The following is a 15,082-nucleotide window of genomic DNA, read 5'->3' on the forward strand; positions in this document are numbered from 1 at the left end:
TTTCTCCTTCTCTTTTCTCCTCTCCTTTCCTCTCTTTTCTCCTCTCTTTTCCTCTCTTTCCTTCTCTCTTTTCCTCTCTTTTCCTTTTGGGGGGGGGGGGGGGGGGCAATGCTAAGTATGTAAGTCTAGAATGTGCGTTCAACAGAAGGTATTTAAAAATCCAATCAATTCACATATTTTACATTTACACAGGGTTAAAGAATTATGAAATTTGTGAAAAAATTTATTGTACATACGGGGCTTTTAAATCTATTTTGAATAAGAAGAGTTCGTTATTTCAGTGGTATGAGTATTGTCCTTTTGCTTAGGTGGCGTGGGTTCAATTCCTAGCCTTATAGCCTTTTATAAGGCTTCAAGCATTGCAGGTTGGTCCATGCTATCACTTTTAGGGTCGGCCATTCTTGCAGGTCGGCATCTCCTTTTTCACCTTCATAAAGAGGATGTTGTCTCATTGCCTTAGTCACTGTGCTCCTTGAGTTTCCTCCAAGTTGCATTGTAGAACAGATCCTCTGTGCCTAATGATGGAGTCGCAATTCTGTAAGATCTTTGCCATGGAACCCACAATGACGGTCGATGGACTAGAATGCCCATCGCAAGCCCTCTACCCTCAGTAATGCAAAGTTTAAACTTTTTTCGTGGAAGCCAAGTTTTCATGGTAGGGTCATAGAGGTTATACGCTCCAAGAGTTCCCACTTGATCTACATGTTTGTTCGTCGTTTCGACATCTTATTCTCAAGCTCCTAGTGACTCACTTCTTGTGGAACACTGGAGGTGAATTACCAGATGCTAGACTTGTCTTATCCTTAGATTAATCCTACCATAGCAGCTCGTGCCTCTCTTTTACTCAAAAGGAAACGGCTCATTTGGACACGGGACTATCTACTTTACACTTTTCATATAGGGATATTTGCTACGATGCTTGGGCTCCTATTTTCTTAAGAACCATTCCCTCATGAAGCAACATGTGATTCAAAATAAGTGAGAAAACTTGAGTGATGGAAGATCTAAGGAGAAAGCTCTAATGCAATGGTCCTTAGAGGGGGACATGGAATCCTAGAGGGGTAGGAAAGCCTTACTGCAACCATTTGCATGATTTGTGTTGGTTATCTAGATAGAATTAACATAGGTTTTATTCTTTGGGGGGGTAAAAGCATGAAAGCATTAGTTATACACATTGTATGCATAGGAATCTCTATGAAAGCATTCAAAAACCCATGGATATATTGGTCAGTACAACAGGTCAATGCTCACATCAACTCTTATATTGATGCTATCACTCCTACACTAATTTTTTTTCAATGTTTATATTGATGCTAACGAATTGTTTAAAAAATTCAAGTTGGATTATGGCTGAAATAGCCCCAATCTACCCTAAAATATCCCCTGCACACACACACACACACACGCACACACACACACACACACACACACACACACACACACACACACACACACACGTGTGCGTGCACGTGCACACATTTCTATTGTAACACACACAGTTTTTCACACACTCCTCTCCACTAGAACACACACTATTATTCATTCTCACATACTCGTACACTTGTATGCCATCATCATTCGCACACAATCACACACACATGCACATACAAACACACATTCTCCTTCTCACAACACACACACACACACACACACACACACACACGTAAGTTCAGTGGGTTTGTTCTTTACCAAGTCACACTTATAGGCCGCAAGTGTTTTACACACACACACATACACTTCATCATTACACCTACATACATCATTGTCTAGAGCAAGATACTAAATGCATCCAAGTACTCATATTTTTAGGGTTGTAGGACAAGATGGCCTAGCTACCACAATCTTGCTTACAAGTAACCCAACGCCAAAAAGCCCACATTGAGTATTTGCCTTTTTATTACCCATAGTTGGAGCCTCTATCATCTCCCCCTTCCTCTTGGGTCCTCCATGGGATCATAAGGAGGATTAAAAGAAAGACACTTGGCTAAGCTCAAGAAGATGCTAGACTTGCAGAAGCAAAATCATGAGGCTACTGATACAAAGTGAGAGTGAAGAATGTGGGACAATCCCATGGGACCACTTGGTAAGCTCAATTCATGACATACTTTGTAAGTCCTCTAACATATTCTTGATGGAAGTGAGACACCACATCTATGCAATATTTCTAATGATAAAACTTTTGTGAAATTTCTTTACACTAGCTTGAGATAGGCATCTTTCATAAGAGAGAGTACTTACCTTGGATGTCTATGTTAAGCAAAAAAATGAGGATTACAACTTTTCCATCATCATTGAGCTCACTTGTAAGGCTTGTCAATTGATTGTCAATGAAGTACATTGTAGCCAAGTAGCCAATATTTTTATCAATTTAAGACATTCTAAGCTCATAAAATTTAAGATTAGAAAACACCTTCAAATTGGTAATGTTACCAAAAATACTTTGAGCTTTTTCTAGACTTCATGAGATAACAATTTGAGATCAATGTGATGTATAACTAAGTCAACTAGGCCAAACTCCAATAATATCAATTGCCCTATGATTGTGTTTCTTTCAAGCTTCGTACTCTGTGGATTCTGATGAAGTAGTTTCCTTGTTCCTAGAAAGTAACTGTCAAGTCCTTTCTCACATCAAGATGAGTGAAGTAGTCTCGGTGCCTTTTGGTTCCTCATTCTCAACATTTGATATGCATACAAGTCTGTACTTTGAATCTATTTTCTATCTCAGTGTCTTCTGGTTCCTCATTCTCAACATCTCAACCTTGTCACTATCTATTGGCACAAAGGTTTCTTACCCTAGCTCAGATCCATGCCCCCTTACCATTTGCATTATTTGATAGCATGGATCCTATGCACAAAAGTCCCTAAAAAGCCACCTTGGATTCATCACCCTACTAGAAGATTGGTGCCTGCATTATCAAATAGTATAGTTCCTGTGCACAGAAGTCCTTGAAAAGCCACCTTGGATTCATCACCCTATAAGAATGCTGTTGTCTAGCAAAAGGGAAAATCACCTCTTAAAGGTATGTATTACATGTATCTTTGCATTGCATTACCTTAAAGAATGAATTCACATGCACATGATTGCCTTATAAAGGAGACAAACTGTTAATTTCTTTGATGTCATGGTTGATATAGGAAACAAACTGCCCTAGTGGAGATTTCCTTTGGTGCACCCTCTCAAAAGAAGCTCCACTCCATAAAGGAAGACTTTCATGTGGAGTATTAATATCCCATGAAAGACATAATCTATGAATTAATACACTATTCAAAACATTTGGGCCAAAATCGATGGACAGATGGATCATTACATTGATGAACCATGAGGGAAGGTCCCATTCTTGGTTTTTATAGCTCTTGGGGAGGAAGTGTGTCACCTCTCCAACCACATACCGTGTGGTTGTGTGTGTGTGTGTGTGCATGTGCTTGCATGCGTGTGTGTGTGTGTGTGTGTGTGTGTGTACACACACACACACACACACACACACATACACACACACACACACACACACACACACACACACACACACACACACACACACGTGCACATGCACACGCACATGCACGTGCATGCACACACACACGGACATGCATGTACGTGTGCACACACACACACACATACATTCATACTATATACATACATATATATTGATATTTGTATTCATATTTATATATTTATATATACATATATATATATATATATATATATATACTTGCAATATGAAAAAAGTATATCTGTTAAATCAATTAAATTTGCTTCATTTCATCATTCATACTAGTTTGCCATTCTGGCTTCTCTACTGCATCTTCAAGTACACTAGCTCTTCTGTAGCCATGATGGTAGTCATAAGAGCATAATTGGTGGTTTCAACCTGAATTACTTTCCCTTTCTAGGCATATGTCAATATGGCTAGTGGTCTGCTTTCTCTGGTAGATTGTCTGTGTTGTTTGCTCTTCTTGGGATGTCTCTGGCAATTCTTGCTAAAGTCCGAGACACCAATTATCACATGACTGGCCACCCAACCACAATGCTTTATATTGTAGCCTTTAGATGCCTTCTTTGCCATGCAAAGCTTCATCAGAAGGCTTAAAAAAATTTTGGGCTTCAAAAGAAGGCCGCTATTTCTTAAAGTTAGAAGGCTAGAGTAAAATTTGGCCTTCTCATTAAAAGGTGAGGGCACCATAGTGATTGGCAATTAAGTACACTATATTGGTTGTTTTGTCCCAAAAATAATTGCATGCAAGCCCGTCCAATTATAGAATCATGAGGCACTATTTAATCACATGCCACCATGGTGATGGGTAATAACTATACCAAAAATAATTAAAACATATCACTCCTCCATGGGGACATAAAATCATATGCAAGAACGTCCAAATGACCATGAAGGAGTTGCCATATCGATGATTGGTAATTACCTAGTAATTAATTGCATGCCAACTCGGTGGTGCTCTCCAAATAATCATGAAGGAGTGGCCATGTAGGTGATGAGTGGTAATTAGCTATAATTAATTTCATGCAAGCCTAGTGGTGCCATCCAAAGAATCATGTGACACATTCAATTAATCAAAATTTGAGTTGCTAATAAATCACATGCTACCCATCCAGATAATCATGAAGGAGCTGCCATGCCTAGCATCATGGGCCACTGGGCAATGACTGGTAATTAATTGCACTTTACTTAATCACATGCAAGCCAAATAATCATGAGCCACATTCAATTAATCAAAATTTGATCCATCAATTTCTTTTCACAGAATTATGGTTAGCATAATTCTTTTCACAGAATTATGGTTAGCATAATTTCTTTTCATAGAATTATGGTTAGCATACCAAGATCGGTTCAAGCCTTTGATGCTTGTGGCAAAGTTGTCTGACTGTTCAATGGTTTAGCCGTCAACTAATCACACACGCTTGGCCAACCACCGTAATGAGTACTAAATAGGCCTCAGCCAACCACCAGGGTGGCTGTCACTCTACTTAGCCTCTACTGTTCCTTGTATTTTCCCTTTTACTCTTTAGTCTGGATGTTATTCCTTTGCCATTTCACCATGTTCTCTCAACCTCTCTTCCTTGCACTCTTGGTGCAACTTCTATCCCCTCTCACAATGGATCCCCCTGGACACACCAAGCTCCAAAACATGTCATCCAACTCCATCTCTACAGAGTCTAAGAGCTTCTCACTGAATCTTTCATCCCCCTCTGCACAATACAAGAGCCTTTCACACAATCTTTCTTCCCCCAGTCTTGAAATTTTGAAATACGAGAGCTCCTCACACAATCTTTCCTCCCCTAATCTTGACATACAAGAGCTCCTCACACAATCTTCAAAAGCCCCATTTCAATTATCTCTTCAAATTCACCAAGTTGATAGATGAAGTGAACGTGGAGGAGGGATACATTGTCTGTCAAAGTCAGAAGATTAACATCAATGAAAGCATGATTGAAAAGGCACTAGGCATTCTGCAAGGTGACTCATAAGCATTATTCTTAGAGAATAGAAAGGATATTAGTGGGATGAGAGAGAGAGAGAGAGAGAGAGAGAGAGAGAGAGAACACCACAATTGACTAACTGTCCACAATATTAGATGAAAAGAATGAATAAATACATATCTCTTTAGAGTTAAGGTTAGGGTTTCTAACCCTTACTCCTTTTAGCACTCAAGTTGTGTAAGTGTTATGCACAATATGAGCACATGATATTGAGATAAATCCTCTCAACAATCATTATTTACAAATTTTGTATAAGTTTTGATATCAAGGAAGCATATACTGTAAAGGGAGATTAGTGAGCTTGAAGGCTCTCTTTATCCAATGGTATGTCTAATAAGGCTAGGTTGCATATTGTACAAAATCTTCTACTAACATCCATTTCCATAGCCACATTAGCACCATTGTGGTCACCTAAGCATGACATCAGCTTCTTAGTTTTGGGAATATAAATCCGTAGGGCCTCATGCCCTTGAAACACTTATATGCACTATCATCAATGATGATAGTGTTTCTACATGAAAAGTCATCTTGATGATGGGACCAAAAGTCATCCAGATCTTTCAACATCACTGGATTCACTCTTTCAAGCACCTTTTCATGACCTAGTGTCTTACAATGGTCTTGATAGAAGCCATCAATGAGCTCGGGAAAGCACAAAGAAAGCATTGTGAACAACTTGTTCTCCCTATAGGAACTCCATATAAAGACTAAGAATTGCTTAAAGGCTCACTCAATGAAAAGGCTTTCATTTAGGAAAAAGAATTGCCTTTCTGAATCATCCTTCCCAATCATTTCTATCATTGGTTACAACCGACACAGAAAAGGAACTTACCACCACAAGAGTGAGCATGGTGAGTGATGATCAAGTACCTCATTGTGGCTATCTCTTGGATAGAGTAGTGCATTCATTAACTTCTAAATGGCAAGTACCAATGGCAACAAATGGTGAAGTAGTCAATTAAGGGCGGTCGACCAATGGCGACCATGGTGTAGTGAGCCAAGCAGCACATCTTTAGAAGGCAATTTTGTTGTTAGAAAAGAAGAACTTTGTAATAGGGAGAAGGAGAGAGAGGAGCCTATCATCTTGTCTAACTCTACATAGAAAAAGGCCTTTAACATCAAGAATTAGATCCCTCTTACTAGCAAAAAGAGGGAAATGTTCCCTATCCACATCATGCAGATAATGTGCCAGTGGCAGCTACTTTTGCATCTTCGTAGTTGCATCTTTTAGTAGCTTTTAGAGCCTCACTAGCTTCTTTTGGTCCTACCTCTTTTTTTATATCTTCTATTGTGGAACCTCACTAAATTCTCATTCAAAACAATCAGCATCTATGAGGAGTGTGATCCAAACAAGGGACCATAAAAAATACAACCGCAAAGGCCTAGGCACATTGCACCATGTTGATAGAAACATGGGTCAACATTTAGGAACAAGGAACACAAACTGGGGCACCATAGCATAATGTTTGTTCAAAGTCTCAATAGTAGATACTATGCTAATTATTATGTAGAAAATTAGACTCTACCCTAAAGTAACGTATGTGCAAGCTTCAATGTGGTAGAACATATACAATAGTTAATATATTAAAAATTATTTTGAATAGAGTTAAGGAAAAATTGTCTAGCATGGAACACAAATAGAGCAAAAAACTCTAGTCCTATGTGAACAATTATGTAGAAAAGAGTTCACTATGAGAGAAAAAGCAAATGGAATGTAATGAAAAAATCTCAAGGACCTCTCATTATCTAGAGTGTACATTGGTTGTAATACAAGTTGTGGAACAACAATGAAGCGAATGTAATACAAAGGCCTTGCGTCCATTAATTGGAGTATAGTTTGTACAAAATATAACATACTAGATTAAAAAGGTGCCTAGATGGCTAGTATTCTTTGTAGTAGTAGCAAATGGAAATACAAAGATTCTAAAAAACATAGAGGTGAAACACTAGGTTTTGTTAATTGGAGTGTAATTAATATAGAATATGATCGGATCACATAGTCCCTAGATGGCTATAAATAATAACTTTTTGCACATCTGTGGTTTGCAATTATTTGTAGTGGTAGTAAATGGAATGCAAAGAATTTGGAGAAGTGAAGCAAATAGAATGCAAAGACTTTTCATTAGATGGAGCACAATTTGTATAAGCAACATGAAGCAGATTACAAAGTGCCCACATAGCTATTGATTAGAACTTTTTACAAGCTCGTGGCTTGCCAATATTTGTAGGGGTAGAGGAATTGTCATACCCCATACTCTTTTTGGGAAGCTCCAATGCCCAAACATCTATAGGTCCTTTTGTCTTATTTTTCTTCTTGATAGCTACTTGTGCATTATATTAAATGACATAGAATGATTGCTAGAATTAGTCTAATGGCTTTCGCTTACTACATACCATTAAATAGTTTTGATAATGGCATGCATTCATCATCATTTTCCTGCTTTGGATGCAACTTAGCTCCTTAATCCCCCTTGCATAATTCCTCAGAGGGATCATTCTTTTCATTCTAAGAAGCTTCTATTGTATATATAGGGAAATAGAAGAGAACCCATTTTCACCAAATCAGTTACAAGACCCTAGTCAACTACCGAGTGAAGCTTACCTTTGTTCACTTCTTCTAGTCCTGACTTGTCATTTATTTCCAAATTTTCCCCGGCATCAACATCATGAATAGTGTCAATCTCTATATCATGATCCATGGCTAGAATGACCTTTGGCCACCACCTACTCAACGTCCATGAACATGCCCACACCCTGCTCACTAATATCCATAGCCCTTCACTTTCCACAATCCCTTGCATGTCATTGTTTATTAATAATGTGACATTTACAAATGAAAAAAGAGACAAAAGGAGATAAATTTGTAATGTGACATTTACTTATGAAAACTGAAGAATATGAAAAGATAGGCAAATGTGTATATTTATGTCAAGTTGATGAATGTTTTAACTATGTATTATAAATGGATTTTGTAGAGCACATGAAAATTGGTTGGTTGCTTTGAAAAACACTTTTACTTATAATTTAAAATGCTTCTTAAGGATTGAAACTTGAAAGAAATACTCAAGGATTAGAAGCGACAATCGAGGAAAGTGAGATGAGAGGATTTATGGTAGTGCTTAAGGTTTTAAACATCAAGCTACTTTAGAGCATGCATACTGCTTCAAATTAGTGCATAACCCTTTAGTGAGCTTGAAAAGCTTTAAAGTGATAAGAAAATATTTAAAGTGAGATGTAAGGCTTCAAAGTGATACGAAAGGATTTAAATTTGTACTTGAGGATACATACATAGAGGTGCTTTAAAGGATGCACCATGCTTCAAATTAATGCACACCCTTCAATGAGATTGCATGGCTTTGAAGTGATGGCAAGTAGATCTGAAACAATTAAGCTTTAATGAAAAACTTTAAGCTATAGTTTCCAAGTAGTTTTGAAGCTAGTCTACTAGATTTAAAGCTTTATTGATGGATTTTAAGGCATCATATCACCTTTGAAAAGTTTTTATACCCTAGGCTATAGAGACACAATGTTGTGATTAACAAAAAAAACCACATTATTCAAACCTTAAGTATAGAACCACTAGCCAAGTAGTGCACATACCATTTTCTTGGCCTCCATGTGGTATGGTCTAATTGAATCCATACTACATGTGCTTGTTTCTACCTCCTATAGTTCTACAAAGCATATTGGGTGGTAGATGTGTCAACAAGGTACTAAACTTCATAGGAAGCCCACATGTTGCATGCCTTCTTGCACATCCAAAGTCATAGATCCAATCAGATCTCCATCCACTTTGGGGGATAGGGAATATACCCATGGTGCGGCCTTCGTTCTGCAGATGCTCAACTTTTTGCAAGTGGGATTTTTCTCCCTCCTAGCTCTCCTTTAGGCCATGGTGATGATAATGGATGCCAAAAACAAGCACATCATTAGAGTTTGGTATGCTAGATGGGACCTCAAAGTTAATAAAAACGTGAAGGGACATGTGTTAAATGACCCATGTGATGTCTACATCAAGCTTGAGACCAGTTGCACCATTTCCAATCCTAACTTATGCAAGTGCCTTTCACTTGCCCTCAACTCAATTTCCATGTTCCTCACCACTCTCATATGCAAGGGCTTTGATTTTAGTGTGACTAGCATAGTCTGTAGTATATTTATGTCATCTTGAACCTTTGCAAGGTGATTTTGGACACTAGTATTCACCAATAACTTTTCCTTGGCAACATCATACTCTAGTTTTACAATCAAGGCAGCACCTCCAATGTGTCCATCTAAGCCTTTGTGCAACTAACCATTTTTCAAGGAAATTCTAAGTCATCATTTGACTGCATAGGTGTACACTATTGTCTTTTGCCACTACACTCTGTTGCAAGCAAAGTTGAATACTTATGCTACCCTTCCAATGTGCTTTTTGTGCCACTTCCTCGACCTTTTGTTTAGACCCCTAGGCTACTTGCCCATTTTGGCAAGACCCTTCTCGGCATAGCCTACCCAATTGACCATGAAATTGGGTTTGTCTTCATCCTTTTGTTTTGTTTTGCTTGCAAATGCTAGTGATACTTTGTGGTTGGGTGGGCTGTCTTGATACACATGATAGTGCAATTTGTGGCTACTATTGCACTTCCCTTTGAAGATAGAGAGACACTGCTTCTATGGCACATCCTAATTTGCTAAAAGACAAGGATTATGCCTTTCATGACATGTCCATACTCCACATGTTAGTATTCCTTTGCGGAGTGGAGCTTCTTTTGAGAGGGGTATTTCACCAAAGGAACTCTCCATTGGGGCAGTTTGTCTCCTTTATAAGGAAATAAGATGCATGTGAATTCAGGCTTTAAGGTAATGCAATGCAGAGGTAGATGTAATAAATACCTTTAAGTGGTGTTTTTCCCTAAATATGAATCATTCTTTTATGTACCCCCTTGAAATATTCCCTTTACACTTTCTTTTTAACCACCCTACATACCAAGCCCACTAACTGTCCCATACCTCCTCTAATCCCTTCTTAACCCATGCACTCATTCGCTCCTTACTCCACTTGCGACTTAAACTTCTCTTGTGGCTAAATTGTTTTTTTAAATCATCTAAGAATCCATATGGTTGTCTATATTCCTAGGTAAAGTGATAACAAGCTGGGGAAAACAGGCATTACCTGTCTACCCAAACGTAACTATGATGTTCTAACACCTAGTTGGTTTGGATGGTGGCAGGTAAGTGGACCCCGACCTCGGAACTGGGACTACCTGAGGATTCAACATATTTTTTGAATATTATGTTTGTCAAACTCAATATTATTAAAAATTCTTAATTTGATAAAAAATTTTGCAAACTTTAGTTGCATTTTTCAACTTAGATGTCTCAAGCATTTTTTCCTTTTTTAAAATTTTATCCAATTGATGGAATTAATTGTATGGCTCAATTATTGATGGGACTTTTAATCTACACACACACACACACACACACACACACACACACACACACACACACACACACATGAATACTTCCCTAACTATGAATTATTCTTTTATGTACACTCGTGAAATCTTCTCTTTACACTTTCTTTTTAACCACCCCACATATCAAGCCCACTAATTGTCCCATACCTTCTCTAATCCCTTCTTAACCCATGCACTCATTTGCTCCTTACTCCACTTGTGACTTAAAGTTCACTTAAGAATCCATATGGTTGTTTATATTCCTAGGGAAAGTGATAACAAGTTGGGGAAGACAGGAATTACCTGTCTACCCAAATGTAACTATGATGTTCTAACACCTAGTTTGTTTGGATGGTGGTGGCAGGTAAGTGGACCCTGACCTCAAAACCTGGACTACTGCCTGAGGATTCGAGATTTGTTTTCAATATTATGTTTGTCAAACTCAATATTATTAAAAAATTCTTAATTTTGATTGACCTTTTTTAAACTTTTATCCAATTGATGGAATCAATTGTATGGCTCAATTATTGATGGGACTTTTTAATCTAAACATACACTTTGATTTCCCAACTAGCCTTTGGTCGGGCTAGTGCCATACAATTAATTCACATCCATTGGATAATTCTTTAGCATGGATAAACCCTAGTAATGTTGTGATCCACCTTATTTTTTACTAACTTTTATATCTATTTTGGCATTTACTATTGGCATTATTTTTTCTTTTTGACACATCATACAGATCCACTTTTATTCACTTATCATACAGATCCACTTTACGCATTTACTATTGGCATTATTTTTTCTTTTTAACACTTATCATACAGATCCACTTTTATTCACTTATTATCAGTAGGTGGGGAGTAAGTTCCACATGGTAGGCTTACTCCCCATCATGTTGTCTTACCCTCTGGGTTGGGGGTGGGCCACACACACACATAATAAATTTGATTAGTAAATGTACCTCATACACACAGACACTTATTTCTTTACACACACACACACACACACACACACACACATGAATACCCCTAACTATGAATTATTCTTTTATGTACCCCTGTGAAATCTTCCCTTTACACTTTCTTTTAACCACCACATACCAAGCCCACTAATCGTCCCATACCTTCTCTAATCCCTTCTTAACCCATGCACTAATTCGCTCCTTACTCCACTTGTGACTTAAACTTCACTTAAGAATCCATATGGTTGTCTATATTCCTAGGTAAAGTGATAACAAGTTGGGGAAAATAGGCATTACCTATCTACCCAAACGTAACTATGATGTTTTAACACCTAGTTTGTTTAGATGGTGGCAGGTAAGTGGACCCCGACCTCAAAACCTGGATTGCCTGAGGATTCAACATCTTTTTTCAATATTATGTTTGTCAAACTCAATATCATTAAAAAATTCTTAATTTTGATCAAAATTTTTGCAAACGCTAGTTGCATTTTTCAACTTAGATGTCTCAAACATTTTTCCCTTATATGTTTCCCTTTTTCTAACTATTTATCCAATTGATGGAATCAATATCACATGCATTGGATAATTCTTTAGCATGGATAATCCCTAGTAATGTTGTGATCCACCTTATTTTTTACTAACTTTTATATCTATTTTGCAGAAGTGGTTTACGCATTTACTATTGGCATTATTTTTTCTTTTTGACACTTATCATACAAATCCACTTTTATTCACTTATTATCAGTAGGTGGGGAGTAAGTTCCACATGGTGGGCTTACTCCCCACCATGAGGCCTTACCCTCTGGGTTGGGGGTGGGCCACACACACACACACACAAATTTTTAATTTCTCTTTCTCTGTCTCTCTCTTAAACACACACACACACACACACACATCCAAGTTATTATTTGTTTTGTGCATGCTTTGTCATAAATTTAATGGGACGCACGCTTACACTACCCCTTACATGTTTTTCCCTATTTATTTTTTGCACCCTTTTTCATAAATTTAAATGGGTTGTATACACACTTACACCTTGACTTAATTGATTAATTAATCAATTTAAAATAATTCTTATACTTAAACTCAGACTCTTAATTGTATAAGTAAATAATAATACCCCTCTTCCCTTTTACTTATTTATTGGCACTATATATATTTGTTTTTCTTAAGGAGCAATTATTCCTTTCTTTTTTAAAACTTTATTTAACCTCCCCTTTTTTTCTTAACTTACCCAACCTATAAACCTTTTTTCCCCCTCTATAGTTCTTTTAGTACACTTTCAGAACTTTAGAGCTTTAATTTAATCATACTATACAGGTCATTGCTTAATTTTGTTTGGGATTTGTGTACATAGTTTTTATAAAAATTTATATTGACTAGCTTCCTCCTAGCTTCCTTAATTATTTTCTTCAGTCTTCCCCTTTTAGTAAGTAATGGCTTACTTTTTTAATATACCAGGTTAAACCCCCCTTGTTTTGAGTTGGCTTAAACCCTTACATTGTTTAGCTAATCTTTTTATTATAGCCCCACCTCTTTAACCCTTGATTTTGTCCTACTCTACTCTCCCTGCTTTCCCCCTTTTTTTGCTAACTATTCTTACACCTAATTCCCACTTCTATGATCCCCTAACTTCTCCTTTTCCCGAGTCAACCATTCTTATCCCTAACTTATGTAACCCTACCTTGGATCCTTACCTAACCTATCTAACAGCTAAACCCTACGACCACTACCCCTTCTTTATCACTAAGCTACATGGCATTCATCCTACGTACCTAACCTTGAGTGGATATAGAACTGAGATTGGTTCCAAACATAGTAGTAGCTGATTCTCACATGAGTCATAGAGGAAGAATTAGTAATCATGCCTGCCTGACACCCATAATGTATTGTGCAGTACCTCAGGATCCAAGGAGCTATGAAGCATAAAGTAGCTCAAAAATCGTAGCCGATCCTCACATCAAAAGATGAATGAGAAAGTTTCAAGAGGCAAATAGCGCACTAGCCTTATATAGATCTATTATGCTCAAGCCAACTTTGTTAGCAATTATTCTGATCACTTTGCCACCAAACAATTAGCCAGTTCGTATGACTAGTTGCTCGATATTATAACTTGGTCCAATTGCCATCGTTGCATAGGTAAGAAAGCCATAAAGTTAAAGGATATACAAGGGGCCTTTTAAAAAATATATAAATAATATACTCTTTGTAATGGTTAAGCCAAAAAAAAGCTACAAAGACATGGTCTTTACTGACCCTACGCAGTGCAAAAGATCATCCTTCAAGCCAATTAATCCTATGTGAATAAAGGATATTGTCCAAATTAAAGAAAGAGACACTCAAATTAGTATGGATTCACTCTCCATCATGCTTACATTTTTCCCCCTTTAAACCAAGTTTGATATAAAAGGAAATGGAAGACAAAGAATGGCATGTCAAATCCCATATGCCATCTACTTTTTAAACCGTCATCACAATCTTGTCCATGTGTTCGTGCATGCGTGTGTGCATGTGTGTGTGTGTGTGTGTGTGTGTGTGTACGTGTGTGCGTGCACATGTGCATGTGTGCCCAACCAACCGCTCGCACATGAGTCCACACCCTACAAGGGTGACCATGTCTCCTCGTAGGGAGGGGATCATGGTGCCCACCAATACACACAGAGGAGTGGTAACTAGATAACCATTAATATTTAATCTATCTTTATCAAAGCTTTTCTAGTGTCATCTTACAAATGTAGATGATTAGAATAATATGAGAGTATACATAAATTTGGTATAGCTTTGAAGGTTTATCTCTCTTCCATGCCTTAATAGAGTGATACAATTGTGGCTTGTGTCATTACCAAAGTAGACGATCAAAATATATACACATAAAACATAGCTTTGCAAGTCTAACTTTCTTATAGGCTATTGGTAGTGTGATACATCTGTGAACTTGTATTCAAAAAATAACCTTAATAGTAGGATCATCTTCCTCAGTAGGAGTAATCCTAGAGGAAGCCCTACTTCCTTCTTTGGAGTTGTACCTTCTATTCCTATCCCTTGTTCTATCCAACACGGATGAACTAGTCGAGGATCAACCTCAAAACATCATGTTTTTGGTATTACTATTTCTTTAGAATCCATAAGAGTCATCGTATTATGACTCGTCATTAGACTTATTTTTACAATCATCTTGTTGTGACTCGTCAT

Source organism: Dipteris shenzhenensis, chromosome 25 (genome assembly GCF_047967505.1).
Source record: "Dipteris shenzhenensis isolate YYH24624 ecotype China chromosome 25, Dip_SZ_1.0, whole genome shotgun sequence".
NCBI classification, from domain to species: Eukaryota; Viridiplantae; Streptophyta; class Polypodiopsida; order Gleicheniales; family Dipteridaceae; genus Dipteris; species Dipteris shenzhenensis.